Here is a 12,390-nt window from a genome sequence, read left to right as displayed (position 1 = left end):
TGTTCTTTAAGAAGTCATTTTTAAAAATAAATTATTTTAAAACATAATTAAGTACTAGTTTAAAAGAGCAAAACGTACATGCTTTTGAGATTTTTGCCAAAATTTCTTTTATCTCTTTTTATTATGGACACCAGTGTCTTTATTTATAGTATAGGAAACTTAGTATTGAACATTCATTTTCTTAATAGTCAGATAAATACAGATACTTGTGTATAATTTTAAAAGTCAAATAAGTATGTCACATAATTTAATGTGACTAAAAATAAGAAATACCAGAGACTTTAAAAACTTCATCCAAAATATTTAAGTGGAAAATTTTTATAGGTCCATATTTTCACAACAGTGTCTGGGGTTCATGGGAATAAGTTTACATAAAAAAGAAAATCAGTGCATTTGGGTCATAACACATTTCAGTTATACCTCTATATTATTTTATATTTAAATACATACTTTTATACTTATAAATATCTTATATACTATATAATCTATATTTATAAAGATTATATGTAGATCACAAATCAGATACAAATAACTTCTTGTCATTTTTGGCCTATCTTCAGGTTTTTTTTTATCCCTATAAAACACAAACAGAAAATTTAATGTGATACATTTAGAGAAAAACTTAGGGCACATATCCAAATTATTGCATGGCTTAAAAATGCCATGTCTTCACCACCATTTTGTGTGATGAATAATTACTACATAGATGAAACACTTTTTTTCTGCGTAACTTGATGGAAAGTAACCAATAAAATCACCAAATGTGGGAAATGCTTTTGCCAGAATTCAAACAGATGACTAGACTCTGGGACTTCTTACTTGGACTGGACAGATCCAGAGCTAGTAATTCATTCCTAATGAACTGCTCGAGGGATTCCCAGGAATTTAACTGCTTCAGATTGACAATTTTCTAGGGAGCCAATAATACTAGAGGTTGCTACTTTTGTGTGACTCATTAGTGCTAGTGTGTAAGCAGGAGAAAGCCCATCTGAGGCCATTTTGCTGTCAAGTTCATGAAGGAGCACAGGTGTTCTGGGACATTTTGGGCTCAATTTCAATCTGCCTTGGGGCAAGGCGTTCTTAGAATTTCCTACTGAACCTGCCTCCTCCGCTTTCTTCTCTTGGGCTGCCATTTTATTCTGGCAGCTGAGGAGCACAATTTCCTTTTCACCAGCCTTATCTGACTTTTCCCACGTTGCTCCCAGGGCCTCCTTCAGCTTGGCTATGTTGGCACTCTAGGGAATGCAGGAAAGTGGCAAATACTCCCCTGTATGTGGCCACATAGTCTCCATGTCCGGCCATTTCTGCCCCTCCTCAGTTCCTTAGGCCAGAGATTTGCTAATTCGCTCTGATAATTTCCCTCAGTTTGGTGGATTTTTCCCAGTGTTAGCACTGTCTATTTAATATAATTCTCTCCTAAGCATCTTTCACATTAAAAAAAAAAAAAAAAAAAAACGAAAAGCCAACAACAAACAAAAACACCCCTTTAAGTGTTTTGCCATTTTCTGTGAAAGGAAGGTGGTGGTGATGGGCGAGCAGTCCAGCAGCTCCACACATCTACATTTTCAGCTCAGAAACTGTGATATCAAGTGTGTGTGTGTGTGTGTGTGTGTGAGTGTGTGTGTGTGCATGTGTATCCCCATGGCTCCGGCAAGCCTCATAGCCTTGGAAATACAAGGATGTGTGCTTCTCCTCAATCAGTTTTCTTCATACCGGACAGTCAGTCATCTTCCCCTAGACTTGTGCTACTCAAAGCCTCATCTAAGTGAGCTGATCTGGTAGTATCAGCATCACCTAGGAGCTTGGTGGAAATGGAAGATTGCATGCCTCACCCTAGACCTACTAAATCCCATCATTAACTTCTGAGTCTATAATCATCATTTTCTGGTCATAAGGTTATAATTCTTTATAGCCACAGCTACTCTGAAAGTTGCCTGGAGATGTTCCTGGTATTAATATAATTGTAATTACTCTAACAATTCTCTCCTTTCAAACTTCTCTCTGTAGAACTTTAGGATTCCTTGGAAATCCTTCAACATGCTCCTTAGGGATGACGGATACCTACTGGGTGGAGTCCTCTCCTTCTTGAGACAACTTTTCAACCAGAGTAGCGATTGTAGATGAATTCCTAACCCCTGGTACCTGTGAATGTGACTTTATTTGGAAATAGGATCTTTGCAGATGTAATCAAGTTAAAATGAGTGTCGGCCCTAATCCAATAACTGATATCCATATAAGAAGAGGGATATTTGGACTTAGACACAGAGGAGACACAGTGGGGAGAACACCATGTGAAGATGGAGACAGAAATTGAAGTGATGGATCTAAAAGCCAAGGAATACCAAAGAGGAATGGCAAACACGAGAAGCTAAGAGAGAAGCATGGAACAGATTCTTACTCAGGGCCTCCAGAAGGAACCAACCTACTGACACCTGGATTTCAGAATTCTAGTCTCCAGAACTGTGAGAGAATAAATTTATACCATTTTAAGTGACTCGGTTTGTGGCATTTTGTTATGGCAGTCCTAGAAAACTAAAACAGTAGCTTTCCTTTGATTTGTCTTATGTCTGCATAACATGACACTTGCAGGAAGAATTGACTTATTTGTGAAATGTTTAGAAACCGTGACTCTCTTCCATTGATGGCGGTGGTAGGTGAGGAAAAGCAGTGGGGCTCTTTGCCTCTGAATAAAACTCTTTTGTTAGAGTAGCAGTATGTTCTAAGTATTTTACAGTATTTCTAGTAATGTGTTTTTTCATTTGATAAATTTTAATTACTGTTCCCTGTCCTCGCTTCCATGGTCCATTCTCTGTACAGCTGGGACAAATTACAATTTCAATGATACTACGTTATACTGTGCTCAAAACCACTCACCTTCACAGACACCCTAGCTAATGGACCAAGGAAGTGCTTTGACTCTCCTTTCTTTCAAATGAGTTCCTTTCCAGAATAGTATACTGCCTGGGAAGCTAAGCAGGAGCCATTATTCCCAGACTGTTCTGGGGCCACTCATCAATCCCAAAAGGCCCAGCCATGTTTTTTACTACAAGGTGCATGAAGTTCTTATGGAAATAAAACCAGTAGGCCCACCTTCCACTCCTGCCCCTTAAGGCATGCCTTGAATATGTTTTTTCACATATTACTAGAAATCACTGGAAAAAAATTTAGGTAGTATGCAAAATTTTGTTTTAGACACCATGAATAAAGATAAGTTGCTGTTTCGTTTGTAAGGAAAAAGCAGGCAGCATTATTGTATAATCTTATTTAAGGGCAGTGTATCATTTCCAAATCCAGGAAGTCATAGTTTCCTACTGGTACTGGCTAAAAAGCAGTAGTTGAATGGATTAGTAGAGCTAATTAGATCCATTTAAAATTATTGTTTTTACTCTTTTCAATTAAGAGTATATTTATTTTCTTAGTAATATTTCAACACAGCAATTATAGTTTAAATAAACAAGTGAAAGAATGCAGACACTTATTCAAAAGAGATGCTCATAACATTGTTTTAAATTCTTAAAATTTATAGCTGTGTTCAGTGAATTCCAGTGGGATTTAGTGAGTTTATTTCCTTTTTGGTTTTAATTAGGAAACCCTACTGGAATTGTGGATAGCTGTACAAGCTAGAGGAATGGGTATGTTTTACTTGATTATATTGGATGTTAGTGATTTTTTCTTTAATAAAATTTCAGTGATGTTATGGTATTAGTTGAGGTTTCTTTTTTTCTTAAGAATGGTAGAAATGAAACCAAATATTTACTTAAAGACATTTTGAATGTTGCAAAAGTATGTGCTTATTGAGAAAGTTGAGTTTTCTCTAAGAAAAAACCTCTAACTTCTATGTTTTGACTGCATATCAGTTTGAGATTGGGGCCTTGTGAAACTCCAACTAAACAAAATAAGTATTCAGAAAAACATTCTTTTATTTGTGGTGGTGAGCAGAGGCAAGACAGAGGGGAAAGGGCTTGGAATAGATGAACAATTTGCTTAGATTTTCTAGAAGGGCCACTTAGAAACTGTTAGGAGCATGGACTCAGCCACGAAACTTAGGATCCTCAGTGATTCATGGTCATTTTGGGGTTTCAACAGAAACTTTGTTCCTGCATAATTGTTGCTCTCTGACTGTGTATATATATATTTATATAAAATTGGTATATAATAATTATTATACGTAATACATATATTAGCTCTGCAGCTTCCCAAAAGATGGCAGTTGACATCCTATGTCTTGCCTCCTTCATCCTGAATCCCACACTGATTGCCCTAAGCACAGTACCTCATGAACTTTCTCCTCTTGAATTCTCACATTTCTGTCCTACTTGGACCTACTTTTACCAGAGTTGACTGACGACTTCCTTTGCTTACCCCCACCCTGTCCTCACTATTAGCCCTTATGCATGCCAGGTCTTTAGGCCACAATTCCATTATAAAAAGCTCTCGTAGATATTGACTTTTCCCTTCTCCTCTTTCATTTCATTGACTTAACCTAAATGTAGATCATTAGATTCTGGAGGAAAAAGGGATCTTAAGGATCAATTTACCTCACTTGATGAAGGCTATATAGCATTTCGAAGTTACACAGCTGTACAGGAACACTGCTAGAAGTACTTGTACTACATATTCCTCTCACATTTGTTAATATAATCATTTATAATAATACTTTATATCTTAGATTATTAAGGCATAAGATAATAGTAGAAATAAATCTGATAGTGATGTGACAATGTAATAATTTACTTATTGAACATATTTATTGAGCATATACTGTGTGTCAACAATTGATCTAGATACTGGGAATGAAGCTGTAAATAAAGTGGAAAAAAATCTCAATCTTCATGAACTTTGTATTCTTGTAGTGAAAGATGGATTCTAAACTTATACATAAATGAACTACACAATGGTTTGCTATGGTGCTGCAAATTCAAGCAGAGAAGGGGGAGGGGAAACATAGGGGGTTGTATGTTCCGGTGTGTGTGGAGTGAGCTGATGAAACCAAGGCTTTGGAAGTGAGGAAACTGAATATACTGGAACGGAATCAAAGAAGCATATGTCCTTTTTGACTTTATTTTTGCTAATGAAGAAGGATTAACATATATAATCCTTCGAAAGTTTTTTTTCTTCCTCCTGATATGAGCAATGGAAAATTGTGGCAGAGAGTAATGTAAGGAAAGGATGTTTTTACCCTGGCTGCTACCCTCATTACCTTCGTTTTTCTTTGAGGATCTCATTTCTCAAAAAGGCATGATTCACCCGTTGACACGGCAATCACTAGGTAAGTTAATTTAAATCTAGAATTTGCATTTCTTCCTTTTCAAGAACTGAGTTCCTTACTTGGAGGCAAAGAGTGTTTAATCAAGGCTGCATGTAAGAGAAAAAATAAGATGCAGAAGAGACCTAGAGCTGCCAGAGCCTCAGCTCAAATATTCACGTACTGAACATTCAAGGAGAGAGCAACAGCCTGGAAACCCCTTTACTGTGGGAAACTGGAGAGGGAATTGGCACTGATGCCTTGGAAAACAGAGAAATAAGTACTGACTAGTTCTCTCTGGAACCGAGTGAGTGGCATACTGTTTCAAAACTGGGGCAAAAACTCCTTCAGTTAAGTAAGAGTGATTAAATAAGGGAAATAATGTTTCCCAATTATTTCTCTTAACGTGTGTTTGTGTATACGTACCATAGTAGGGGAGGAATACATATGTTAAATTTCCCTGGTGTTTGTCCTGCTTCTCCTATGATTTCTCTTTCCTTTCCCAACTCTCTTCTTCTCCCTGCTCTTAATGTTAATGTTGTTTGGGGTTCCATCCTTTGGTCACTGCTCTCCTCCTTCTACCTCCTCTCCCAGGTAATCCTGACCGTTAACAGGGATTTAGTTGTCACCTAAGGAGAGATGACATCCCAATCTCTCTCTCTCTACCTCGCTTCTCCGATCACTAGACTAGTGACATTGCACTTGTATGTCATATGGGCACCTCAGATACCTTAGGTAGGGAAATCAATTAACCACCTTTGCTCTACAGATTTGTTCATCCTTTTTAGTCTCCATTTCACTATCCATCGCATCTCCCAAGCTAGATACTCAAGTCATTGTTGATTGATCCCTTTCTATCATCAATCAATCCCTGCTATTGCCAGTTTTATGTCCCCAAAATATTTTAAATTTCTTCCTTTCCACCCATACGGCTCTACCCTAATTTAGAGTCTTATCTCATCTCCCTTCCTTCCCCAACTCCATCCATCCTCCACATTTCTGCTGGAGAGATCTTTGAAAATGCAAATCTGACCATGTTAGTATCCTGCTTTGATCATTTCCCATAATTGACTCCCTTTATAATCAGGCTTTTTATTACTTAAAGTTTAGCTTTATATTGCTATATAATGCAATACTCATTTTGGAAAGAAATCCAACAAGTGCATAAAAATGATAGCACTATAAAATCCAAGGATTGAAAGACTCTTTAAGGGTCACCAGTGGAATATCTGTCTCCTCTCTGGAGGTATCCAAGCAGAAGCCATGTGTAAAAGGAGAGGAACTAAAAATGGAGAGAATTTAAGTCTCAGATATAATTTGATCTCAGTGAACTCTCAGCCTCCTTTCAAACCAATTCTGGATTGTTTGGAGAAGTCCACTCATTTTCTTGGCCCAGCTTAATGACATTTCCTTCATGAAGTCTTCCCTCATCCTTAGTTAGAAGTGATTTTTTTTTTTTTTACTTTGTTTCCTACTTAAGGACAGAACATATCTTTTCACTTTTGACACATGGAATGCACTCACTAAGTGCTGAATGAATATGTGGATACAAAAGAGCATAAAGTTTTTTAAGTTCTAGTTTGTATTATTTTTGTTGGTATAAATGTCAAGACCGCAAACTTTACCTTCAAGGGGACTTTAGTTCAAATCCTGGCTCTAGTACTTACTAGTTTTGTGATGTTAGAAAAGGTGATTGATTAATGACTGTGAAGCTTGGTTTCCTCATCTGTTAATTGGAAATACTAATTTCTGCTCTTAGGATTTTAATAGTGATTTAAAAAAAAGTCAACTTGTGAAAGCTTGAGAAATTTCAATCACTTTTTTACAAGTTCACTTCTCATTTACTGAGCACTTACCGTGTCAGCAGCTACCCAGCTTCCTACTGTAATTGATCTAATCCTTACAAGCAACCTTATGGCTGGTGCTATTACCAGCACTATTCTATAGATGAGGATGAGAGGCAGAGAGAGATTAAGTAAAATTCCCAATATTTCACAAATAGTAAATAGATATCCAGGATGTGAACCCAGCTAGTCTGTGTGCAGATGCCAGGCTCTCAACCTCTGTGTTTCTCAGACTCAGCAAATTGTTCCTATTGATTATTTATCTGCCCAAAGAAGTTGGTAACCAGCCACAGGGATATCCAGTAGGTCTGGTCCAAAGGAACTGTGAGCCTTTGGTGGACAAATTCCTTTGTATTTCACTGATAAATCTGCAAATGAGCAGATGGCTCCTTGGAGGAATGGAGGAGCAACTTCCTAGAGATTTAAACAAAACTATTGATTAATCATGTTCAGATCTTTAGAAGACTTAACTGAATTAGAAAGACTCATTAACAATATATTGCTATTGAAAGAGAATGAAGTAAACTCTAACTTGTAGGGCATAACACAGTGGGTAGAAATAAAGCCCAAAGAACAGCAAACATAGACTCAGTTAAGTGCACATTTTTACCTGTTCCTTGCTTACATGATTAAGTAACTGCTTCCAAACGGTTGACAGTTTGGTCATAACCAAATCCCACTAATCATAGGCTATGTACTAGAAAACTCATTTAGACACCAGGAAAAAAACCCCCAGAATTGCATGATCTAATGAGGTTTTCCCATCTCCAATATCTGTGAAACATGTTATTTAGTAATACTTCAGAGATGCATATGTAATTTGAAGTAAATTAATATTATAACCAGAAGTTTCTATTTTGGGTCCCAAATCCAATTGCAGTTGGTATGGCATGTTTGTCCTTGTGTGTCTGCCTGGTTACCAGGAAAAAGTCTGCCCTGGGCCCTGGGTTATGCAGGAGACAGTACTTTGTCTGAGCCTGTTGAATGCTTGCATTACTGAGTGACTGAGGGACCTCTCGTGGGTCACAGCACTGCTCAGACTCTCCAGCTCACATCCTTACTGTCCATTCACTCATTCGTTCATAGTAGATGTTCAATAACTATTTGTTGAATGAATGAAAAAATAATCCCTTAGAAAAACAGTTACTCCACCCCACTCTGAGGAGGTTGGGTGAGCAGAGCAGCAATGCTGGGATGAAGAACTAGACACCTTTTTGAGAATATTTTTGAGAGTGACTTGATCAAACTCAGCATAGAAGCTGGTTAGGGGAATGGAATGTGTACTGTGTGAGGCAAAAGCAATCTGTTTCTGGGTTTTGAACAGCTATCTGGGGCAGAGTTCTGAACGTACATGACATAGCCTCAAGAATTACTTGTTTGACAACATCGTGTATGAGTGGGGCTTTTATAGACAAAGAGACTTGTCTTCAGAGGAAATCACCAACTAGGTTCTGAAGTCTTTATAAAAACTAGACAGTGTTTAATAATGATAGGGAAATCAGGAGAGCATGGAGATTTCACTAGCCCAAGAGAAGAGCTTGGAGTTTATTATCCATTATATGACACAGCTCCCCATCAAAGGGGTCAGCTTTGTAACTCTTAGCAGGCTGGCAAAGTCCAGGCCATGGAACTTTGCAGTAGTTCATGAAAATGAAGAATAGAAGCTTTTTTGGGACAAGGCAATTTTGTGCCTTTGGCACTGTTGGAATATTGGCGTGGGAGCATGAGCTTTTTAGGGGCCCATGAAAACATTTGAGGACCGAAAAAAAAAGTGTTGCCTTGGAATATGAAAAGACAACAGCAAAATTGAAATTAATAAATGTTTAATTCAATGTATACAAAGTATAACATCATGTTATTCTTTTACTTGTTAAATTTCTTACTAATTAAATATTGATTTTGTTTGGAAACAATTTGTAGATTGGGTTTTTTTACCTTGCCAAAATTCTCAAGAATAAATGATGACTATAGAAAATTTATTATGTGTACCACATAATTTCTAAAGCAAAGTTATAAAGATCTTTCAAAAATTTTACAGCAAAATATATTAATTATTTTTAGCAAAGGACGTAGAAGCATTTTAATATATTTGATACAATTGTAAGGTTGCCCAAGGCTCACCTAACTTGAATTAGAGTGTGATGCTAAGCGACAGAAAGATGTCCATACAAACAGCATCAGGGAAGTTCAAGAGAAAGCTTCTGAGGAATCTAACTGATAGGCAGAGCCTAGAGATGGAGACTAGGCAAGATGGGCCACCAGGGAAATTTGTCAGTGAGTATCCAGCTTTCCTCCCACACCATGAGAGAACTGGCAAAAGCAAGTCATGGCCCCAGCCCAAGAAAACTAAAACTAGGGTTTAGGGTCGGAGCTTTTTTTCTGAGGAATAAGTCAGATACTGGATTAGTATAAGCTAGCACAAGATAAAAGCTGGCCTTGGCAGGAAGTGTGACTTACTTATGAGTCCCAAGAGTTTTAAGCCAGAATTCAGTTTCTCCCCTGATCAGGAACAGGTCCCAGAGCTTGGGGAAGGATGTGCATGTGGGGATCAAGACAGTCAACAAATATTTATTAAGTACCTACTGTGGGTCAGTGACTATGCTAAGTACTGAGAGTACAGTAGAGAAAAATCCAGATGCTAACTCCTAGGCTACAGTGCTTACTCTCTAATGAGAAAGACATTGAACCAAAAACAAGTGGGATAAGTGCTACTGAAAAGAAGTATATTGTGCTAAGAAAGTAGCACAAAGACTGTGGGAGCAAGAGACCCAGACAGGGCATTACAGAAAAATCAGAAGTAGCGCATGCTTAGAAGTAGGGACCTTATTGGTAGAATTTTCTGCCAGCAGAAGACATCACAGCAGAAGTTGCTAGAGGGCTGGACAGGAGCTTGACATGGGGACATGGATGTGAATTTTGTGGGACTGCTGCATCAATCAAGGCTGAAGAGCTCCCAGTTAGCCTGGCATGGACAAGATCTTTCTCAGGGCAGTAGGTGACACTGAGACATGCTCTCCTGGAATATGTCTGAGGGACTCTGGATTACTGTGCTTTCTCTCATGAACGAGCTGTGATTTAAAATGTTTCTCTTTTACTAACACTTCCTCATAGACACTGTGGCTACCAAACTCGCAAATAATCAGTTAGTGTCAGCCTATTGGACTGTCCAGTCGAGAAATCTGTCCTTTTTAATCTTTAACATGTAACTTAGGCCCCTGTAGCTTCAGGCATCCCTAACACATGTTTAATTCTCTAGAATTATAAATAAGTTGTATTCAGCACCAATTAACATCATCATCAAAAATATTGTGCATGGCACACATCTCATGCAAGCAGCAAGCACTGACTGTACAGAGTACTCTCAACTGGAACCCACCCAGCCCTAATGACTTCATGCAGAGAAAATAAATACCAGTAAGCAGGCTGCTTGATCTGGGTAAAGTAGACTTTTTTTTGTTTGTTTTATTTTCTTTTTCTACCACCAGCAGTCCTTAGCACAGTGACTTACTCATGAAATATTTGCTAAAATGGAAAGTGTACAGAATTTGGTACACTTTGGTACACATTGGTATATTTTTTCCAATGCCACATTTGATTTTGAAAGTCAACCAGTCCAAGGCGAATCACCTACAGTTTTTATTGTAGAGATAGTACCCCTGTCCCTTTGCCTTCCTCCAAAGGGGAGACTTGAAATGTGATAGTGCAGTCATTGTACCAAGCATGTTCCAGCTGAAAGACCTTTGTGTAGGTGCTTTGAGTCTCAGAGAAAGGTGTTCATTGTTCATCTCTCATATTGAAGATTAGCTCACCGGTAGGGTTGTATCCCCGAGACTGAAATGGCTGTGGTCTGGAGGCATGTGAGAAGGCTTTCTTTTGGTTTGTTGTGAGAGCCTGTTTGCAGGGCCTGGTGTTTATAGTGCCACCCTTCTTCAGGCTGCTCGTCAAGATGAGTTGGCTCATGTTTGTTAACTGCACACCAGGTTCCTCTGTTGGCGGGTGTTCTGTTCCAGAATTCCATAGTTATCGAGAAATGGACTATGTCAACACAGGGTTTTATTGTGTTTTGAGGCCCCTTGGGGCCTCTGACAGCTGTTCTCATTTTGCAGAGCAAACTGCTGCTGAAGGTTTGGCAAAGGTTAATTTTTAAATGGATTCTATGCTGCTATATGTGGCATCTTCTTGGTATTTGAATCAGCACATAACCCCATCGTTAGATCATTTTTTTTTTGATGAAATTTTTGTTGGTCACCTTTAAAGCTGCATCAATCACTTGGTAATGGAAAAAAAGTCAATGTAATGATCTGCTTTGAAAATAAACAGTATAACTTGACTTTGGCGTCGAGAGCCTATTATCATGTGGTAACATCATTCTATTCCAATGACATTATCTGCTAAGGATATTATGATGGTGGAAAATATTTCAGTTTGTTATCGGAACAATAAAGCTGTGATATTTAATTACAGAGAAGTATCGTTAATTTGGGGAATCTGGTATGTTGACTGTCACAGTTTACTCATCAGAAGCCTGGGTGTTGGTAATCAAATTTGAACAGAATATTATTTAATGACCCACCCATGTTATTGATTCAACACTTTCCCTCACTTTCCTAAGTCTTATCTTTTGAAATTTGAGTTCTTCCATTAAACTTGCTGACTAACATATTAATTAATGAGCTCAGTTAATACACTGTAGTCGTAGAAAATAGAGAAGGGCTAGAGAATGGAGAATAGCATCTGTGACCAGTTTTTATTTTTCAAGGGTGAAACCTGAATGAATGAGACAGCAATAAAAGTATTTCCAAGTTAAAATGTTAACAAAGTAGGGGAAGTGCATTCTCTCTCTCTCTCCACATATACGTCCTACACACACACATATACAGTGTGTTGAAGAAATTAAAAATAAAACAAATAGCCCTATGATTACATACAGAAGGCAGCACTGGGATACGATTTGAAAGGCAATGCAGAGTGCTTCCTATTCTATAGTAACTTTCCTGCTTACAATCGGTTGTACCATCCTACCTTCTTAAACGGCCTTCTGTTACAGCCATTGGCTAGCCAAGAAATAGGTGAGTGCCTTTTGCTGAGTACTTACTATGTGTCATACATCATGTCTGATCTAAAAGGGAAGTAGAAATGGATAAGACATAGATTGTCCTCAAGGAGCTCTCCATCTCGTGGGAGAGAGACACAACAAATAACCGTGCTTGGTGTTCACATGTGATCAGAGAAGGGAAGAAGGCCACTAGAAGTGGGGAAAGGGTGAAGAGATCCACACCACACTTACTCCTATCTCAGTGG

At 38.2% G+C, this 12,390-nt stretch overlaps 1 long non-coding RNA gene across 1 annotated transcript in view; it reads left to right on the top strand.

Moving 5' to 3' along the window:
* LOC124228091 (uncharacterized) overlaps positions 1-4,712 on the top strand; it is a 63,560-nt gene extending 58,848 nt beyond the window's left edge. Inside the window, exon 3 of the long non-coding RNA XR_006885632.1 lies at positions 2,008-4,712. This is a non-coding gene — a long non-coding RNA (uncharacterized LOC124228091). The remainder of the gene's footprint in view (positions 1-2,007) is intronic.
* Positions 4,713-12,390: the final 7,678 nt, after the last annotated feature.

This window comes from Equus quagga, chromosome 16 (genome assembly GCF_021613505.1).
Source record: "Equus quagga isolate Etosha38 chromosome 16, UCLA_HA_Equagga_1.0, whole genome shotgun sequence".
NCBI lineage: Eukaryota > Metazoa > Chordata > Mammalia > Perissodactyla > Equidae > Equus > Equus quagga.
The sequence above is the reverse complement of the archived record's forward strand: the minus strand, read 5'-3'. Positions and strand labels throughout refer to the sequence as shown.